General features: G+C 48.5%; 1 protein-coding gene and 1 long non-coding RNA gene across 3 annotated transcripts in view; both read left to right on the top strand.

The window, feature by feature from the left end:
- E2F3 (E2F transcription factor 3) overlaps positions 1-20,276 on the top strand; it is a 77,851-nt gene that overhangs the window by 1,045 nt on the left and 56,530 nt on the right. The gene's annotated exons all lie outside the window — the stretch shown is intronic.
- On the top strand, positions 649-7,254 carry LOC128777706 (uncharacterized). Its single transcript, XR_008423030.1, has 2 exons — positions 649-699; positions 5,969-7,254. It is a non-coding gene; the product is annotated as an uncharacterized LOC128777706 (long non-coding RNA).

The following is a 20,276-nucleotide window of genomic DNA, read 5'->3' as shown; positions in this document are numbered from 1 at the left end:
TCTGCCAGGCTGCGCTTGACACATTTTGGGATCTGGAACTCCCGGCAACAAAGGGGTGGGGGAGGCGGAGAGGGGCGGCGGGGGAGGTGGGGCTGGAAGCCGGGTGCGAGCTGGGGCGTGGGCTGTCTGGGGGCGAGGGACCCGCGGGCAGGCGACCCGGCCTGGGCGCATCCTGGCGGTGGCAGCGGCGGCGCCCGCGTGGCCCGAGCGCCCGGGCCTTCCTCGCCGGGCCCCGGGCCTGCCCTTGACCCGCCTCTCCCCTTGCCCCTTCCTTCCCCGCCCTGTCCCCCTCCCCGCCCGCCGGCGACGGAGGGCGGGGGGCAGCCGTGTTCCCGTCCCGCCGGCTGGGTCTGTCCCTCTCCCCGGGACCCGCCGGTGACGTTTCGCACACGTGCGCGGAGGACGCGCCTGTGACTGGGGAGGAGGCGGCGGCGGGAGGGGGCGCTGGAGGGGGAGAGGGGGGCACCCACTTCCTCCTGCTCGCCGGCTCCCTGGCCTGGGACGGTCCCGGCGCCCTCGCACCCGCCCCCGGCGCGGCCACCCTCCCTCTGCTCTCCCTAACCCCCCCCCCCCCCCACCACGGGCGCCCGCCCTCGCCCGGCGCCGCCGGTCTGCTCGGCCCTCCGGGCCCCCTCTCCAGCCGGCCCCCCCACCTCCCCCGGAGCCAGGCTGGTTTCGGAAATGCCCTTACAGCAGCAGGTTAGTGACCGGGACGGCTCGGGGGCTGCCGCCGCCAAGGGGGGCACCGGATTCTGTTAGGGGCTGGAGCCGTGGGGGTAGGCGGTTGAGCGGGGTTTTGGAGTGGGAACGGGGGGTTGGGTGCTTGAGGGAAATGAGTAAGCAAGAAAAATCTAAGTAAGTAAATGCCCCGGCCTCCGGTTCTAGGAACCTCGGGCCGGGAGTGTCCGCCCCGGGGGGTGGGTATGGTGTTTACATGTATCTTTTTCTAGGGGGCCGATGGATGGGCGATTGAAAACCGGAGGGGGGGGGGGGGGCTTCTCGCCAATGGCCGAGTTGAGCTCTGTTTTCTGTCTTCTTCCCTTGTGCTGGAGGGGGAGGGGGGCGGGTCAGAGGGTAGGGTGTCTGTAGGATTCCCAGGCCACCCGCCACCCCCTCCCTTTGTCCCTGTAATTTATAAAGCGCCTTTGAGAGATGATTTAGGTCAGTATGCGGCTTCTCTTTTTGTTGATACTCGAAAGAAGTGTGGCCCGGAGGTCTCTCCCCTTTCTCCTTTTTCTCCTTCATTCCCTTCCTCCATGGCTCCTGTCTTCACCCTCGTGGTGAGGCTTGGCCCCCACGAGGCTGGCAACCAACGAGAGTCAGATAAATGGTTGATAAATACCAGTCGTTGACCTCACCTTGTGTCAGTTGCAAATAGGTTTGTTTTTTGGAGAATCAAGATTTTGCAGGGGTCTTTAAGAAAGTCAGCACATAGGCAGCACTTGGGGAAATGAGACGGGTCTTGGAATAACGAAAATTTCTTATTCCCATACTCTTTCCAGTTCTCCCATGGCTGGGTCTTAACTGCTTTCCAGCCCCAGAGATACTTGCTGAGGATGTGTGATAGTCTCAAAGAAGCTCCTGGTTTTTAGTGACAAGGGTCTGCCAGCAGGGGGGAGATAGAGTACAGTACCTACTTAGACACACTGTCTCCAGTATGCTGGATCTCAGTCACAAGAATATTCCATGCTTTTGGCGTTAAATACTGTTACTTGACCTGACCTAAACATGTTTGGATATATTTTAAGCATTTTGGCCCCTTACACAGTTGTGTTACTATATCATAAACTTAACCCGAAGCAGCCAGCTATAGACGTAATTCTTGCATTGGATTCAGACTTATGGGAGAGTACTTTTGACGATGGGAAGTTATGAGACCACCACCAGATTGCTGGTGTTTTTTTGTTTGTTTGTTTGTTTTGACTGTTAGCCTGCTGGTGGAGCCTCCAAAACTTGTCTAGCCAAACTTCCCTGGACTTCATTGTATTTAAAGTGTAAAAATTATCCTCACTGGCTTCCAAGTTCTTTAAAAACTTTATCTTTTTTGCCATGAGATTATTATTCCAAAGTCATGAGCATTGAATGTGAAGTGTGATTTTCTTCTTATCAAAATTGTATTAGACTTTGATTCAAGTCTTGAAATTTTGTTGATCTTCTTTCCCTAACCGGGAATGACAGCATGGGGATGGCTAAGTGATTGGCTGAGCAAAGAGATCATTTAAACACTTTGTGTCCAAGAAGAGGTTGAGAATTCTGTTCCGGAGGCCAGAGTTGCAGACCCAGCTGGTTCCAGGTCTCAAGAACATCTAAGAACTTAACGGGAGCAGATCCTCACCTTTTGGGGAAGAAAATAGGAGTACTACCTTACTGGCCAAGTCGCCTCTTATCATTTACAGGTTTCGTGCTCTTAGGCAAATAACTTAATTTCTCGAAACAGTTTTCCTCTTTTGTAAAATAGGAACAACAGCAATATTGCCGTTAAGGTTTTTTTGAAGGGTTAAATATGAGAATCCGTGTGAAACACTTAGCACAGTGCCTGGCGAATAGTATAGATGCCCAATAAAACTAGGATCCAGAAATGTTACTTCTTTTATAACTTAGAGCAATTGTATGGGACCCCGTGGACAGCCCTCCTTTGTTTACATGTAGGAGTAAAATGTTACGAGTTTTCTAAAGGGATATGTCATTCCTTATACCCAATTAGTCTGGGTTTTTAAATCCACAAAACATGGCTGTCCCAGCAATGGGTAAAACGGGGGCATGTCAGTAGGACAGGAATATATAGAGATGGTGTTGAACTGCCTGAGCATGATCTTGTGCCTTGGGTTGTGATAAATTTAGATCAACTCATCCCCACTTTTTTTTGCCTGGGCTCCGCGCCTCCCATGACGCCACGGACCTGCTAACTTTTGGGTGCAGTCTGTGTTTGGTGGTGTTTGTAGAACTGAGCTGTCCGTTGTCACCAGGTCAGAGGCACGCTCTAGGTAAATTCATGTTCAGATGGTGAACTGTTGGAAATGGAAGAACTGTAGAGAACCATACAGGAGCTATTTTCTGGAGCAGAAAAGACTTCATCATTTTCTCCCTCGTGGATGAAATGATTTCATCCAAGAACTAGAAAATTTGGGATATATTAATGCAAGAGACAGTGGCCTTTCACATCTGATTTAATTTAATCCAGTCACAGCAGCCTGCTGATTACACTTTGGGAAAGAACCCACATGCTTGAAATTTCTGTGTAAGAATGGAGGAACCATAGACCATGTATATAGCTGGGACTGGTTTTTTTCCTGTGCAAGTATAAAAGAAAAATGCTGGGTTCCTGTGGTTCTATACTCAATAATCTTGCTTCTGCTGAGATACATGATTGATGCCAAGTTTAAACTAGGAGAGAATTTTTAGTCGCTACATACCCCAAAATGGAAGTTTTAATATAATGCGGTGCCCAGACGCGGGCAGTGCAAATAGCTCCACTATAATCAGTACCAAGGGCACCACTCTAATCATCCTCTGAGACAAAGCACCCTCAACTGTGGCCCTGTGAGCTAAGGAACCCAAGCTTGCAAACAGGGAAGGATTTTTTGTCGTTGTTGTTGTTTTTCTATAAGTCGTCACCTTGGAAGAGTAGATTCGGAGATTAATGCTGCTCTGTGTAAAGCTGCCTTGAAAACAGAAAATAATACTCAAAGCTTAGACCTGAATAAAAAGCAGCACCTGCAGATTTAGAGGCTGTGAGGGGAAAGTTGCTTTTATTCTTGTTTTTCAGAGGTCTAATGCAGTAGTTTCCTTTTAACTCTTCTGTCTTTATTGCCTCCCTAGAGATCTACCACCCACCCCTTTAACCCCTTTCCGCAGGACTGGGATCCATTTGGCAAAGCTTCAGATAGTCTGCGTTCATTTTCTGGCTGGTTTTCTGATTTCATGGGATTTCCTTGTCTTCCACTTGGCCGGGCCAACCAGCTCCCATTCCTTTTTGAACCACCTATTTTCCCACCAACGTTTTGAAACCAGGATGAGTGAAAACCAACACTGGCTCGTGCTCATGATATCCAGTCCCATGTCGGTGCCCACGAAATCACCCCCAAAGTGTGTGCACAGCACAGAAGTAGATTTCGGTTCTTAATCAGATTCTCTGTTTCCATTCAGTTTTTAAAAAGGAACTTTTCCTGAATTCTTTGAGGTAGGAAGTATGCGGTTTAATGCATATTTTCATGCTTGTTCTCAGCTTAAAAATTGTGTTGTAGGGACCATAGTTACAACTGCTAAGAAGCCTTTTTTTCTACTAATCATTTTTCATGGGACCAGGAAGGGACAATAACTGGGAAAGCAGTAAATATAGGAAACCACTAACGGTATCTCCTTCCTCCTACTCTGATCCTCTCGTTGGCTTCAAAGAGTGACTTGGAAAATGTATCTTAACACCAAGAAAAGTTACACAACAGAAGGGCTTGGAAAAGCAACAGCAGAGATGGGGACGGGAAGCTCGTGTGTGTGTGGGGGGGGGGGGGGAATATCGAGGGATACTGCACAAAGCTTTGCTCCAATAAGAAGGAAATTGGTTTATTTTCTGTTGTCACTTTTGCTTCAAACACTTCCCTTCCTCCCCCCTCCCCCCACAAAGCAGTGTGTTTTTAGAACTAGAAGAATGTACAGGTTACAAGATTGCATTCTCAGTCTTCCCCGAGCCCTAACGGGGGGCAGTCTTGGGGCCATGGCGGCCACAGTCATCTACAAGACCGCTTTGAACAACAAGAGATAACGCCCATTGGTTGCCAGATTTTATCATGAGGCCCGTGCGCTGTTCTTGGCTGGGGAACCTGAGCAAAGCAAGAAGCTACTACTTAGATTTGTAAACTAAGGCAGGGGTTTATGTCAGCTGGAGGGTGATGGGAGAATTGACAGCTGATGGAACAAGGAGAGGATAAAAAGAAAAGAAAAGTTGACCCTTGAACAGCTTACACACACACACACACACACACACACACACACACACAGAGTAAAAAATCTGAGTAGAGCTCTTGACTCCCCAAAAACTTAACTACCAGTGGCCTACTGTTGACCAGAAATAACACAGTTAACACATCTTTTGCATACATATTGTTCACAGTGTTACAATAAAGTAAGCCAGAGAACAGAAAATGTTGTTATTAAGAAAATCACAAGGAAGAGAAAATACACTTAAGAGTACTGTAAAAAAAAAAAAAAAAAAAAGAAAAGAAAAACAAAAAAAAAAATCCCTCATACAAGTGGACCCGTGTAGTTCAAACCTGCGTTCAAGGGTCAACTATACTCTACTTCAGTCTGCTTTCTGTTGCTGTGGCCCAGCTGTCTGGGGCTATCTGTAGGGTCTAGGCAATATTCTTATAACTTGACAGTCTCTAAGAATAATGCTTTAGGTTAGCATAGGCAACAACTGACAACTCCTGAGGTCTTGGTGTGAGTCATAACACTGAGAGCTGTCTGACCCAATCTGCTTCATTTTGCAGGTGAAGAAATTAAGCCCCAGCGGAGTTCAGTTACTGTCCCAAGGTCACAAGCTAGCTAATGGCAAAGCCAGGACTGAAACTGGAGACTTTGAATTCTTAGAGGAAGCCTCATTCACCAAGAGAAAGTTAACCACGTCTCATGTGCTCTAGATGGGGAAATTGGGATGTGTAGAAAACTCCCTTTTAGGAGTGGTGACATTTTTTTTTTAATGGGCACCCATGGAAGTGTCTTGAACAGTGGGTCTTGGAGTAACAACCCATTCTCAAAGATTCAGGATAAGCAAAGCTATTTTAGATGTTAAAGGGAGTTTTTTTTTTTTTTTAATGGAAGGGATGACTGGCTCACATAAAACATAATATTTTTAACGTTTTGTTATTTACAAGTTTGTTCTCTGTGTACGTGACATTTTCTGGCACTTAAAAGGTGAAAGATGGACTTTACAGAGAATAGAACCTAAAAGGATTTCTGAAACTTTGTTCAGGACAGGGGCACAACGTGGAGCTCTGGTACTAGAAGTTTTATCCTGGGCCATCCACACCCTCAGTGGCTTGGAGTGGCTTTCACAGGTCCCCAGGTACTTGGCCGGTGACGCTGGATTAGATGCTCTTCCTGCAGCAAGACTTCTGGTTTAACAAAGTGACTGGCCTGTTAATTCTTGGCAGAGGAAGCCACCGTCCCCTAAAACCCAGAACTAATTTCATTAAAATGTCTTCTTTTACGCGTGGAACCGAGAAAGCTTAAAAATAGAATCCCTTCAAGCCCTGAAGCCTAAAAGTGAAACATAATCTGAGGTGGCTGTGGTTCCTCCACTCATTAGGGGCTCGGATCTGTGGCCCATCTGTAATCCCCAAAACAGAGAGGGGCCGTGGATAGAGATGGTCTCCCAGCCAGCGAGCAGGAGGCAGCACGATGCTGGCAGTTGTCATCAGTGAGACTCCTTTTCCCAGAAGAATGTTTTGGTAAATGGAGCCCGTCTTTCAGGGAGCAAGAAGCTGAATGCCCTTGGTCCTCCGGGCCAGCTCCTCCTGCCTGGCTCCCTTGGAGATCCTTTTGGCTCCTCCGGCATGCTCCTGCCCGAACTTGCTGAGAAGGGCTTCTCCACGCTCTGGTTTTCATGACCCCAAATGCTGTGGCTCCCGACACCGGAGGGAACTCCTAGCCTTTTGGGCTCACCCCTCCTTTGCCCTCTGCCATTTCTACTCCAAGGCTCTAGAGATAGAAAACCAGAGCTGTAGCTCCATGGCCCCAAACACCGTCCCTTTTGAGCCCTTCTGGGTCTGGCAGGCCTTGGGAGAGAGGGGGGCCCATGCGTACAAGACCTCACCCTCACCTAAAAGATGAAAAGTGAAGGGTCGGACGATGGAGTCTGGAGCCAGAGTGCCTGGGTTCTAACTGTGGTTCCGCCTGCCGGCTGTGTGGCCTGGAGCTTACCACCTGCTCTGTGTCTTAATGTCCTCACCTGTAAAATGGGAAGATCGTAGCACCTACCTCCTGGGGTTGGAAGGTGGAGCACCAGCCTGTGTTCGTTTAAACCCAATTCCACCTCCACAGTTGGCGGCGATGGGCAGGAGGGGTGAGGCACGGGGCTGCTTTCTCCTGACGTAGCTGTTCGGATCTGTGGCTCTTTATAAGCTGTGCACTGACTTGGGAGAAGGAACAGAAAAATAAGCTCCTTATTACAATAGAACTAGCAGTAGTAACAGCATCGTGACTAAAATCTTTATTTCTGTGATTAAATGTGTTAATAAAGTTGTACTGTGAACATGATTTCACTTTTGCACAGTAAACCACGGCTTAAGATTGAACCGCAGAAATTGGGGTGCCTGGGCGGCACGAGGCCCCAGTGTAGGGGGTAGGAGGGGAGGGCTGTGTTGCTCTCCAGAGTCAGGGAACGGGCCTCTGGGCCTCCGTTTCCCCTTCTCAGTTTCCTCTCGACCCTCGATTTTTGTGTTAGGTCTCTTCTTCCCCCTCGTCCCTCACCTCTCCCTCTGCCTGGCTTCTAGAAGGATGCCAGAATTGCAGCCTTCGCTGGCTGATCCCGTGACGTACTAAATTAATTACCACCTCGTTCGAGGTACGGTGAAACCTCGCCTTTCCCGTTCTGCCTTCCCTTCCTCCCAGCTCGGGTCTGACCTGGCACGTGAGAAGCTGCAGGTGTCCCTCTGGTGCATTCACTTGCTCGTGGGCTCTTTCTCCTCCCACTCCGCCTGGCCTCTCTTGCCGCCCTCCTCACCGGCCCATCAAGTGCACCTCCCTGTAGCCCCATCGTCGGTGCCCTTGACTCCCTCCTCCAAACCTGCGAGCTCCAAGAAGTCGGTCTCGGTCGGTCAGTGGTGTTTTCATCATGTACGTCCCCGCAGTGCCTTCGACCCCGGAGACTCAGATACTTGCGAGGCGCGCGTTCGTTAGACACCCGCGGTGTGCCGGCCCCCCGGGTCCGGTTGGGGATGCAAAGGAAGTGTGAGGTGTGACCCGCCCACTCGCGAGTTTACAACCTGTGTGGGGAGACAGGCTTTAAACACAAGGTGATTCGCAAGCAAGACTAAACAGGAGTCAGGAGCGAAACAAGACTCTTCTAGTCCTCGGTTGTGCGGTGTGGAAGAGGACGAGCCCGCCGGCCGTGAGAGCGGGGAGGCCTGGCTCCCGTGGTCAGCAGGCTCGGGGCACACGAGGGTGCACACCTGAATCATCTGGGCATTTCCCCAGAAAAACCCAAACTCGGGCTCCGCCCAGATTAATTAGAACCTGTGGGGGTGGGATCCCCACATGGGTATGTGTCCCAGATCGTTCTCCTGTGCATTCTCAGGCAGAGCCCCGGTGCTAGGTGCTGACAGAAGATTGAGGAGATTGTTCAGGGCTAGGGAAGCATCCCAAGGAGTAGAAGACAGGTCACAGACAGACCATTTGGACTGACGGAGAATAGAACCTAACATTGGATATGTTGGTAGAATTGGTCGAGAATAGAGATTGGCCTTGGTACGAGGGTCAGGCAGGGAGTTCCCTGCGGGGTAGTGGGGTGGGGATCGTGATGTGCGGGCTTTGCTTGGACAAAGAAGAAATGCCCTATCAAGAGGGGGCCGTGGGACCCAGCCCTAGGCGAGGTCTGCCAGAGGGTAAGGCAGGCCCTGCCTGCTGCCCGTCCTTCAACCTTAAAATGCCAGAAATCTACCAGTTTTAAAATGTTGGCTCGATTAAAAAGGAAAATGTGCAAGCCAAACAAAATAGGTCTCTAGGACAGATTTGGCTTAAGGGCTACCACTCAGCAGTCTCTGGTCTATGGGATAATAATAGCTAATGTTTATCGAGTGCCCGCGTGTATGGAGGGCACCAAATTGAGTGCTTCACGCACATTAGCCCACTATCCGCATAACAACCTATGAAGTGGGCATTATCATCATGCTTGTTGCCGTGGGAAGGACTCGACAGCCAGGGGTTAGGGGGCTGGCTCAGGGCCCCCCTGATGAGTGGGGCCACCTAAACCTGGCTACAAAGTCTCCGCTCATTCCTGGATGTTCTCCTCCGTGGTCTCTGACGCTGTATCCATTCTACAGTAGGGACTCAAGACACCCGGCAGAAAGAAAGAAAACCCAGTGTTTCCCCGAGCTTCCCTGATAATAAGAATGGCCCGTGGCACTTATCCCACGCGCTACCTCTACCCTCTTCAGTGAGAGAAATAACCGAGATCTGATCTCCCGGGACGTTGGGCAAACACCGCTGTAGGTCGGGAAGCACGGTCCTCCGAGCTGGAGCCGGCCGCAGAATCCGCGCGCTGGCGTGAGGCTGGCCTCCACTCGTGCCTCGGTCGGAGGGACTAGCCCGGCGGCCCCGGGGAAGTGGGGCAGGTGCACTGGTACCCGACGCCCGCCCCCTTCCGGCGTCCCTATGTCCCTGAAGATGGGCCACCCACGGCGGCGCAAAGCGGGCGAAGCGTGAGGGGGCTCCGGAGGCCGGAGGACCTCGGTCGGGAGCGCCGAGTGGGGGCGAATGCCAAACGCCAGGCCCCCGCACAGGCTGGGAAGGGCGCGATTTGATACGCGGGGCGCCCCGCCCTCCAGGGAGTTTCTCTGCCCGGCGAGGAAGGCTTTTCGCTCTGTGGGGCCGAGGCCTGCCGGGGGCAGGTTACCGAGAGGACAGAAAGCCAAGGAATCTCCCCGGGAAGGGAACCGGCTCACACCCTCTAGGCTCTGGGCGCCGTAGGTTGAACGAGCCGGGAAGCGGGACAGCAGCGGTGAGCGTGTGGAAAGGCAGCACGGAAGTGAGGGACGGGCTGCGAAAAGAAGGAAGACTTCAGACTGTCCGGGGGTTTCAGTCCTGGGGCTGCCGGGACGGCTGCGGCGGAGCGCGGCCTCGGTGAGACGGTTATTTGGTAGGAGTTGGTTGTCAGTGACGCCGGAGGCCGTGCAGCCTTCCAAGAGGCTAGGGCCGCGCACTGGAAACGTGGCTTTGGCAGAGAGGTCGTAGTGCAAGGCTTGGTGAACGATGGCGAACCAAGAACTGGTCTCCCTAACTTCAAAAAAAAAAAATTAATGTGGTGCCACAAAAACCTTTGTGTTGTTTTCACTTCTCGCTGTGCAATATGAAAACGAGACAGATCCATCAGGTTGATTTGGGGGATCGATACTGCCAGGGCTCGCAGAGACGAGCCATCAGATGTTATTTATTACATGCTTTACCAGGTCCGGGCCTGGCTTCTGGCTGCTTCGAGAAAGCCAACGGTTTGCAACCTGTCAGAGCCCAGAGCCAGCTAGAGAGTGAGAGTACTGTGCATAAAGAAAGGTCACATAATTCCGTCTTGAACTAAGATGGCTCTTTGGACCGTGATTTCCTAGGCTCTCTGATTTTGCTGGTTACAAAAACCAAAGCAACAACAACAACAACAAAACTTGAATTCTCTTAGGCTCTCGCACATTAGCCTTTAAAAATCAGTCTTTGAGTACTCCTCTGGAGGAAAGACTCCCTCTCTTATTCTGTTCCTCCCTGGCTCATACTCTGTCTCTCTCTCAAAAATAAATAGAGATTAAGAAAAAAAAAAAAAAAAGACTATCAAGGTTGCCTCTGGACATTGCCACATGTCTCCTGGGGGCAGAATTGACCCCCACCCCCGTTGTGGACTAGTGTACCAGACCTTGAAGAAAGAGCAGAAACGGGGAATCACGGAGATGCGTCTTCTATATAAAGTGTACATTAACATTTTGAAATAGCAGTAGAGACTTTCAAAGCACATGGTTTCTCGTAGCTGGACTTTAATTTTGGCATGCCTAACCCCCGGTGGAACCCCAGAGCTGTGCTCACCCTCTTGGTCGATGATACAGAGAAAACGTGCTGTGCACAGCCTGGTGAAGCTCTGTCTGGTTTATGGTCGGGCATGCTGTGAATCGGCCACTCGAAGCTTCCCTGTCACTTGGAGAAGAAAGGATCAAAGTCTGCAGTTCAGGGAAGGCCTAGGAAGTGTTGGCATTTATCATTTACTTACCTGGGTGATTAAGACAGACCCGCTCAGGACCTACTTCTCGGCATGGTTGTTGATCCCAGCGGGACCACGTCGTACTTTGATGATTTGGGCACACCACTGCCCTCCCCCCCCGACCCCCGTTTCCCTCACCGGAATTGGGGTTCCTACCTCAGTCCCTGGGAAGGTTGGTTGAATGCCATAATGTGTGTGAAGTGCTAAACGCGCTAAACCCTGAAGTGTTTGCTGTCGTTGCCTATCTGACTGTCGCGAGTGGTACCTTCATTGTTAAGTAGAGCTTGCCTTCCAGCGCACATCAGCTCTTAGCAAATAAGGTGAAGTGGGTTAAGAGGTACAAGTTTCCAGTTATAAGACAAGTCAGTCACCGGGAATGTAGTCAATAATATTGTAGTCACTTCATATGGTGACAGATGGTCACCTCACTTACTGTGGTGAGCATTTCATAAGGTGTATAATTGTTGAATCACTATGTTGTACACCTGAAACTAACATCGTACGTGTCAACGACACTTCCGTTAAAAAGAAAAATAACAACAAATGTGCAGGAGAAAATAATTGTAAATGTATATATCAAAAAAACAAATTAAAAAGGTGAAAATTTTTAGAAAAATAATGGCAATCGTCTGTGGAGATTGAAGAAACATCTGTTAGTGTATTATTAAGAAACTAGCAGAAATGAATCAAATTCAACTGAGAAGCATTACTTGGTACGAAATACTCGGTAAGAGAAGAAATGCGTAATAAACATTATTCATCATATGTAGTAATTGTGCATTCCAAACATTTTGAAATACACCAGTCAACTGGGAAATTTATATATTGTTGAAGACTAGATTGAATTTATAAATTAGGGGAAAAAAATTTTTTTGCACTATGTTTATTATCGTTTGCAAGTGACGATATTAACTGTGGTACACACAGAAGCAGATAACAGAAATAAATCAGTTCTGCCTCCTTTTGAAGTGCCACAATTTGTTCCTTTCTACTAACCTAAAGAAAACGGATGCAGAATTAATACTGTAGTTCAGACTTCCATTCACACCCGCGTACTAAAACATGGAAAATCTGAGTTTTGAATGTTCAGAATTAGATGCTTTGGAAGGAATATGTGTGTCATTTACCTTGGATTCTAAAGAAGTGTTGACAGGGTGCCTGGGTGACTCAGACGGTTAAGTATCCGACCAGCTCAGGTCGTGATCTCACGGTCTGTGAGTTCGAGCCCCGCGTCGGGCACTGTACTGACAGCTCAGAGCCTGGAGCCTGCTTCAGATTCTGTGTCTCCCTCTCTCTCTGGCCCTCTCTTGCTCACGCTGTCTCTCAAAAATAAACGTTTAAAAAAAGTCATTTTTAAAATAAAGAAGTGTTAGGCTGCAGGACCAGAAAGACCTGAATATGCCATGAGGAGGGCAGCTGGGCAGCCCTGGTGTGGACTCCCAACACTTAGCTGCACCCGGGGGTGTGTGGAGACCTTCCACCTGCTCACAAGAACCACCTGTGCTCCTCTCTCCCTAAGTCTGCAATCAGTGACGCCAGGATGATAGCTTGTAATCGACCTTGGTGGAAGAATTTACACCAAGGAAAATGGCGCATGCAACAAATTAAGGCTTTTTTCCCCCCCTCCCAAAGATCTGGTTGTGAAATACTTAAAAATGTATTCTGTTGTGACCATGAAAAAGAAAAAAAAAACTGTTAGCAGCCTGGTGCGAATGCAACCACTCTCTCTTGCCCGCTCCCACCCACGTGGGCCAGTTTCCACCACGGAGCCTACGGATTCAGTTGACGTACCTAGTAGATACGTACAGCACACCAGGTACGTGCCAGCCCCCGTGCCAGACGCCGGGCACCCAGCAACAGACAAAATTCCCTGCCTTTGTGTGGCTCAGGTCGCAATTGATAAAGATTTTGCCACATAAAAAAAATGCAGCCTTGTCTTATCTTTGATGGGTTCTGGTCTGGTCTCTTAGAATAGTGGTTCTTCAGTATGTGGTCCCAGACCAGCAGCAGCACTCGGGAGCATGTTAGAAATGCAGAATTTCCAGTCACACCCAAGACCTCAAGAGTCAGAAACTCGGGGTGGCGGGGGGGGGGGGTGGGGAGGGGAGGGGAGCAGCAGTAGTAGGTTAAACAGCCCCTACCCCCAGGTCATTCTGGTGCACCAAGTTTGAGAGGCACTGTTTGAGAAAAGATCCCTCTCAGCGTAAAAGGGCTGGGGGGAAGCTAAGGCCTTAGCTGTGCTGCAATGTTGCTTCTAGAAGTGCAGTTCTAGTAACAGAGCTTATAAGCGATAGTCTTGGGTGTATCAAGACAGTTCACAGCTGGCAGAACCCCTTGATCCCTTCCTGGGCCTGGCATCCCTCCCTGAAACCAGAGGACTCCGGGAGGATCCTGCACGCCAAAGCCCAGAACTCGGTAACAGAAATTCTTAGCCTTCTTTGGGCTTTTCATCATCCAGCAAACAGGGAAACTGCTTCCCTCCCTTTTCTCCAGAGACTGTTGACATGTTTGCCTGACAAATATTTTCCTCCTTTTAATTCCTTCTCTCTTATGGTCCTCTTATCTAGCACCATTAAAAATCTTTATAACCAAATTGCCAGCCAGATGTACAAGACTTATCTGGAAGTGAAATGGTCACTCTCCTCACATGTCTGGTAATTTGGGTATTTAAAGATATTGTGAGTAGCAGATGAAATGAGAGACCACGGGAAAGCGTCCAGCCTGGAGCTGGGCACAGAGTGGCCAGCCACTCGGTCACTGTCCATGCGGTTCCTGTCCCCTAGCCCCAATAAAGGCATTAAACAGATACCACACTTCTTTGTGCGAAAAGCTCGTGACTACCCACAGTTTGAATGAGTATGAAGAACCATCGTGTAAATTATAATCAAAATCATGGAATCAGAAATTCTGATTAGTTATGACTTTTATTTACAAGTGTAATTAAACTTAGAAACTAGGAGGGAAAAAAGGTGTTAACCTGATTCTTTTTTTCCGTGAAGAGGAATGAAAAAAAAAAAAAAAAGACCCTAATCAGAATGGCAGAAATTTTTCACTTCTGCACCAGCCCAAACCCTGGTCTGCTCCTAAGCAACCTAATTAACTACTACCATGTTAAAAGGAGTGTTTGGGACGGAACGATAGTTTCTTGTGATAGAAGGGCTGTGTCCTGAAACGCATGTGGAAGATTCTGTGGCTTTATTATGGCCCAGGTTCGTCTTGGTGGTTCTTCTAAAAGCGTCTCTCTAGCTATCTGGTGGGCAACTCCACCCCGTTTCCGTCCACCTTCAGCCAAAACAACTTCTGGTGACCGTGACAGTTAAGTTTGCCATTTGCGGTTGATGATATTACAGAGGTCGAGAAAATGAGGCAGGCGGTACTCATTTCTTGCTTCCTGCTTTGCTGAAGAGTGTGAGGGTCAGCCTTTCTAAGCCCATGACTTCCGTCTGACATTTGCTGCTCTGTGTCACAAGTGTGGCCAAGGTGTGGCCCTTAGAACGTCCGCCACCTCTGAAGGTCTAGCATGACTCAGCTACTGCCATCCTTCCCCAAACTAGCTCTGGGTGTGGTCCTCCCGTCTTGCCTTATGGAGTAAAAGAAGTTAGAAAAGAGCCATGCCGTCTGTGTACCGTAGTTGAATTTTATAAATATATTTTTAAATGGATCTAGACACACATTGTCACATTTGACCATAACAAGTGGCCACGTGAAGAGCTCTTTTGGGTCTTGCTTCACCTTTTGCTGTTAATACAGGACTAATGGTGTTGAAATGGTCAGCCCGTTGGCTGCCCTTTTTAGGTAAGGTAGGTCTCCTATTTGTGCACCTAAGAGAAGAGATCTCCGTAGGAATACATGTTGGCCCCAACTTGGTGTGATTAGGAACCCGGATCTATTGCTCTGGGGGACTTTTTTGTGTTGTGTAAGGGTTCTGAAGACTGCCAAACCAGCATGCGAACTTCTTAATACACCCCAAGAAGTGTAACTGACAGTTACAGATACTGCTGTTGCCTTCCATTCCCAATCAGATCGGCGGGTTATGAGTGGAGCCAGGTTCAAGTTGAACGATTCTGTTAGTATCCAGCTGTAATAGCTCCTCTCTGGAGCATACCTGCAGAGGTGGGGCTTCTGCTGGCTGTTGAAGGGGCACCGTGGACGCTGTCATCTACTCAGGTGCCCACTGAGGACTGTTAAGAAACAGTGACTTCGTTGCCTTTTTTTTTAATTATTATTCAAAAAAATTTTTCTTGTTGATGTTTGTTTATTTTTGAGAAAGAGTGTGAGCAGGGGAGAGGCCGAGAGAGAGGGAGACACAGAATCCGAAGCAAACACCAGACTCCGAGCTGTCAGCACAGAGCCTGACTCGGGGCTTGAACCCATGAACCGTGAGATCATGAGCTGAGCCAAAATCAAGAATCAGATGCTTAACCACCTGAGCCACCCAGGCGCCCCTACCGTTTTTGTTGTTGTTAAGAAAATACTTGTTTTTAGTACATGCATGCTTATTTAAAGAAATCAAAGACCGTCAGTGGAGTAAAGTTTAAAATACCCGGTCCTCCCACCTAGTCCTGCTTCCCTTCCTAGACGTAACCACAATAACAGCTTGGCCTTTCCCTTTTTTGTTAATTTGCAAATACATGTTTTATATGAAGGTGCAAATTGCGGCTTGCAGTTTGTGCTTAGCAAGGCATTGGACGCATTTCCACCCTGGTCTTCATTCTGTCATGGCTGCACTCTGCCCATTATATGGATTTGTCAGAATATAGTTAGCTCTCCTATAGTTAGCTCTCCCCATGCCGTTGTGGTTTCGGTTATTTCTAATTTTAACTGTCCTTATACATGTTTTTGTACACCTGCGTCTTTCCATAGGTGACATTTCTATACATTGAATGCCTGTCACAGGGCACAGGGAGGAAAATGCAGGTAGATGAGGCCAGATCGCCCTCCAGACAGGCCGAGCCAGTCCTGTCCCCATGTCCCCACTGCCAGGGCGGAGCAGATGCCTGGTTTCCTGTACTCTTTCCAGTATTGGATAACATACGTCCTTTTATGGCTTTGCTAGTGATGCTAGATGATGATCTCTGATTTTTAGTTTGTGTTTTTCTTGATCCTTGTTCCTGCCATCACTGCTGCTACTGTTACCGCTACTGACTAATATTTATTCAGTGTATTTATGTGCCAGGATTGTTTCAAGCACTTCGCATGGAATTTACTGATTTTAAACTTCAACATCCCTCTGAATTTGGTATGATTACTGTCCTCATTTTACACACATAAATGTAAACATCTCTGACCCGATTTGTCTCTCTGTGAATTGCCTCTTTGAATCCTCTACCGTTTTTGTTTACAAGGCTATTTATAACTTTCCTATTGAATTATTGGTACTTTTAATGAGTTTCAGATAGTGGACTTTCTCTGGTGTGTGCATGCATGTGTGTGCATAGTAAATACTTTTTCCCCCTCTGTCATTTTTCTATTAATTTTATCTATGAAATATTTCTCTCTACCAAAGTTTTGCTCCTTTTTTTTAAGTTTATTTTGAGAGAGACTGAGACACTGTGAGTGGGGGAGGGGCAAAGAGGGAGAGAGGATCCCAAGCAGGCTCCACCCAGTCAGCAAAGAGCCCCACTTGGGGCTCTGTCTCAGGACCAGGAGATCATGACCTGAGCCAAAACCAAGATGCAGACACTTAACCGACTGAGCCACCCAAGCGCCCCCATTTTTTAATATATAAAACTACAATCTTAATAGTTTATGAAGTTGGTGGCTTGTTTGGGGAGGGTCTTTCCTAATCCCTAAATTATAACAATACTCTGTATTTTGGGGAGCCTAAGCATCTGACTTCAGCTCAGGTCATGATCTCATGGCTCGAGAGTTCAAGCCCCACGTTGGGCTCTGTGCTGACAGCTTGGGGCCTGGAGCCTGCTTCGGATCCTGTGTCTCCCTCTCTCTCTGCGCCTCCCTGCTCGTGGTCTGTCTCTCTCTCTTAACAATAAATAAACATTAAAAAAAATAACAATATTCTGTATTTTCTTCTCCTGATTTAATAATTTTATTATTTTGATCTTTTTTAGTCTCCTTGGAAAGGTGTGTGTGTGTGTGTGTGTGTGTGTTACAGATCTAACTTTATATTTTCCCTAGATGCATAGCCAGTTATACTAGGGCACTTTGTTGAATGGCTCAGCCATTCTCAAGACTCTCATGATTTTGAAATGCCACTCTTGGGGCACCTGGCTGGCTCAGTCGGTATAGCATGAGACTCTTGATCTAGTCGTGAGCTCAAGCCCTACACTGGTAGTAGAGATTACTTATTAAAAAAAAAAAGAGAAAAAGAGAAATGCCACTTTTGTCATATGGCAGTGTGTGTGTGTATGTGTGTGTGTACATGCACGTGGATCTGTGTTGGTTTCATTTTGGACCTTCTACTCTGCTCCACTGATACCTTTGTTTCCTCCTAAGAAAATAGCACACTGCTTTAAATACGGTAGCTTTATAGTATGTTTTGCTGTATGTAGGGAAGATCCTGCCCCCTCTCCTCTTATACTTGTGGTGTGTTTTTTTTCCTTCCATTAAAATTCATTTTCAACATTGTACTTTCTTGCAGTTTTGCAGCCTGGGGCTCTGTCTCCCCATCCACTGTGAATTTAGGGCAATAAACGTACCGTCCGCCTTATTGGATGGTTTTGCACACCAGAAGTGGCAGTGAGCATCTCACATATATTGTTTCATTGGACACAGCAGCCCTCCATCTGTAGATGAGAAAAGTGAGGTTCAGTGTTCACGCAGTTTGTCCCAGGCTACACTCCCAGACGGTCAGTGAGAGATGCAGGAGTCCAGACCAAGTGATTCCCAGCCTCCTTTTTAACCACGATGGTAGCCAGGCAGGATGTCCGCCCCCCCCCCCCCCCGCCGCAAGGTGTTTCCAGGGCCTTTGTCTGGGATGGGTTATCAGGTGTCTCCATGTCCGACGGGTGGTCAGCGGCATTTATAGAGCGGGCACTGTGTGAAACGGAAGGACTGACAAGAGCTCTCCTGAGGACTCACATCTTGGGGCAGCAAGGGGTGAACATTTCAGCCTTGCTAAGGGTATCTGTTCCCATTTAGGATGTGGGTCAAGGTGGGACCACAGAGTAGAATACAAAGGAGAAGGGAAAGAAATGGTTCAGCAGATGCTTCTTAGGCCAGAAGTTTAGCCGTCCCTCAGCTCTGGGGGCAGCAGCAGGACCGGTGTGGAGTGCAGCCCTGGACCTTCTGGGGCGTTCTGGCGGGAAAGGCCATAGTTACAACACTGGGAGCTTCTAGCTGTGTAGAACACGTGTGAACACAGCACACGTGTTAGCTCTCTGGCCGAGGAACAAAGGTCCTGGTGGGTCTGGAAGCCCGTGGTTGGAGAGGAGCATTTAAAACCGTGTCTGAATCCGTCTACCTGCCAGGCTAAGCCTTCCCTTTGCAGGGAAGTTGCCCCTTGATTCGATTTCTCTCGGATGCCTCCTGTTCTTGAGGGCGAACATCAGGAAGGTAATTTTCTTTGGAGAACTTCGAAACGGCCTCCCAAACACCCGTCCAGCTGAGCGCCCACCGGGAGCCTCAGAAAAGTAATCCTATTTATTAGTAGGAGTCTATTGATTCCGTGTGTAAAATGGACCCAGAGGCCTGTGACAATGAGTCCATTTGAAATTATAATTTAAGACATCTAACAGACTAGCTGCACTGAAATACTACTCCAGAATATAAATGATGAGATGCTTAGTGAATTCCTCATGTACACGTAATTAAATTGGCAATTGGTAGGTCAAGTTTGTTTTCATATCCCAAATCACTTCATTTACCTTTCCTTCAGCAATCACGGGTGGTAAGGGTGGAAAAATCGCCACTAAATCTTACGGGCCTTTCTAAAAATGTGTCATTGTGCCTCATCGTTCATTTATTTGTTTAATCAGCCCGCAGTGCCTGACCTCATGTTAAAAAACAGAAGGCACCTCATCAGAGAAGTCTCCTCTTGCACTGCATAAACTACAGTCTTAATTTTGTGAAAGCTGGCAAGGTTTCCTTCCAGATTGAGAGGTAAATGTATAATCACTTTATTATTTATATAGCACAGGCCGCCCGGCCTTGTTTCTTATATCTGCAGTTATGGCTGGTGCTCCTTCCCAGACCTCCCTGTGCCAGTGTCTCTCTCTGATCACCACTCAGTGTCACCCTGGGACTGTGGCCACAGGTGGGCCTGCCCGGGCGGTGCTGGTGGTGACCGCCATGCTGGGAACTGTGGTGTCCTGTCCGTGGCTTCACCTCGGCTGACCTGGTTTCTCTGTCCCTCCCAGGGCCAAAGCTTCAACTCTGCCCACTCAGGTAACAGTTTCTGTCCACATTTCCTTTAAAACGTATTTTCACTTCTTCCTTCCCACCCACCCCCCTCAATACAACGTGACCCCGGCATCCTGGGTTTTTCCATTCTTGACAAATGATATGTCCACTGTAACTGTACCTCCGCTGTGCTGATATCTGTTGAAATTAGACCCAGAATCTAAATGTGGCTTCATGAAACGGTGGGTGGGACATTTTTCTCTTTTCTCAATAGTCTGTGGTCTTCTGGCCCCCAGACCACCCGACTGTGCCTTCTCTGCTGTGATGTTGGGGGAGAATGGGGTAACAGATGTCTGGAAGTGATTTAGAATTAAAAGTTCTATATAAGGTGCAGCATTGGCTGTTTCTGCATCAGTGATAAATTAGAGAGATGTTCACCCTCCCCAGGCCGTAGTGACCCACTGCAAACTAATTTCATTTCTTACAGAAAAGGAATCCAGAACCTCCCTAGGTTTGCTCCGACAGCTACTTCTTACCCTGATGAGACTTTGTTACCCAAAGATTAAACGTTTCATTTCGGCTTCATGGACTGAGTTACCGAAACACTTTGTGTTTGCTCCTTTTTCTCTTAGAAGTTTCCAAAGCATAATTTGGTCCAGAAAGTACGGCAAAACAGGCAGGTGACAAACGTGACTCTGTGCTGGAGGTGAGGGCCAGAGTGCGCGGTGAATACTTAACCCGGAACAGGGGGGGGCTGTGCAGGAGGGAGGGTTTAGCCAGGGCCTGGGCCGCGGTAGGTTTGCTGTGTGGTCAGACTCAGGGCGCCTGACATCTGGCAGAGGTCACAGCCTGGCTAGACAAGGTCAGTTCTTTGACCTCTAGGCTCCAGATCCCTATCTGTCAAAATGCAAGTGATCCTCATAGCCTCCTTGTACTCAGACCTTCGGCGATTTTGTCCACTAAGCCACAGGCACCCAGCACCGTGGCCCCTACGTCTTTGGGGGCCTCGGGGAGGCTTCGCTGCTCC

Source organism: Panthera pardus, unplaced genomic scaffold, assembly GCF_024362965.1.
Source record: "Panthera pardus isolate Hobbes unplaced genomic scaffold, ASM2436296v1 HiC_scaffold_17, whole genome shotgun sequence".
Classification (NCBI taxonomy): domain Eukaryota; kingdom Metazoa; phylum Chordata; class Mammalia; order Carnivora; family Felidae; genus Panthera; species Panthera pardus.
Note: the sequence above shows the minus strand (reverse complement) of the source record. Positions and strands in the feature narration are given on the sequence as shown.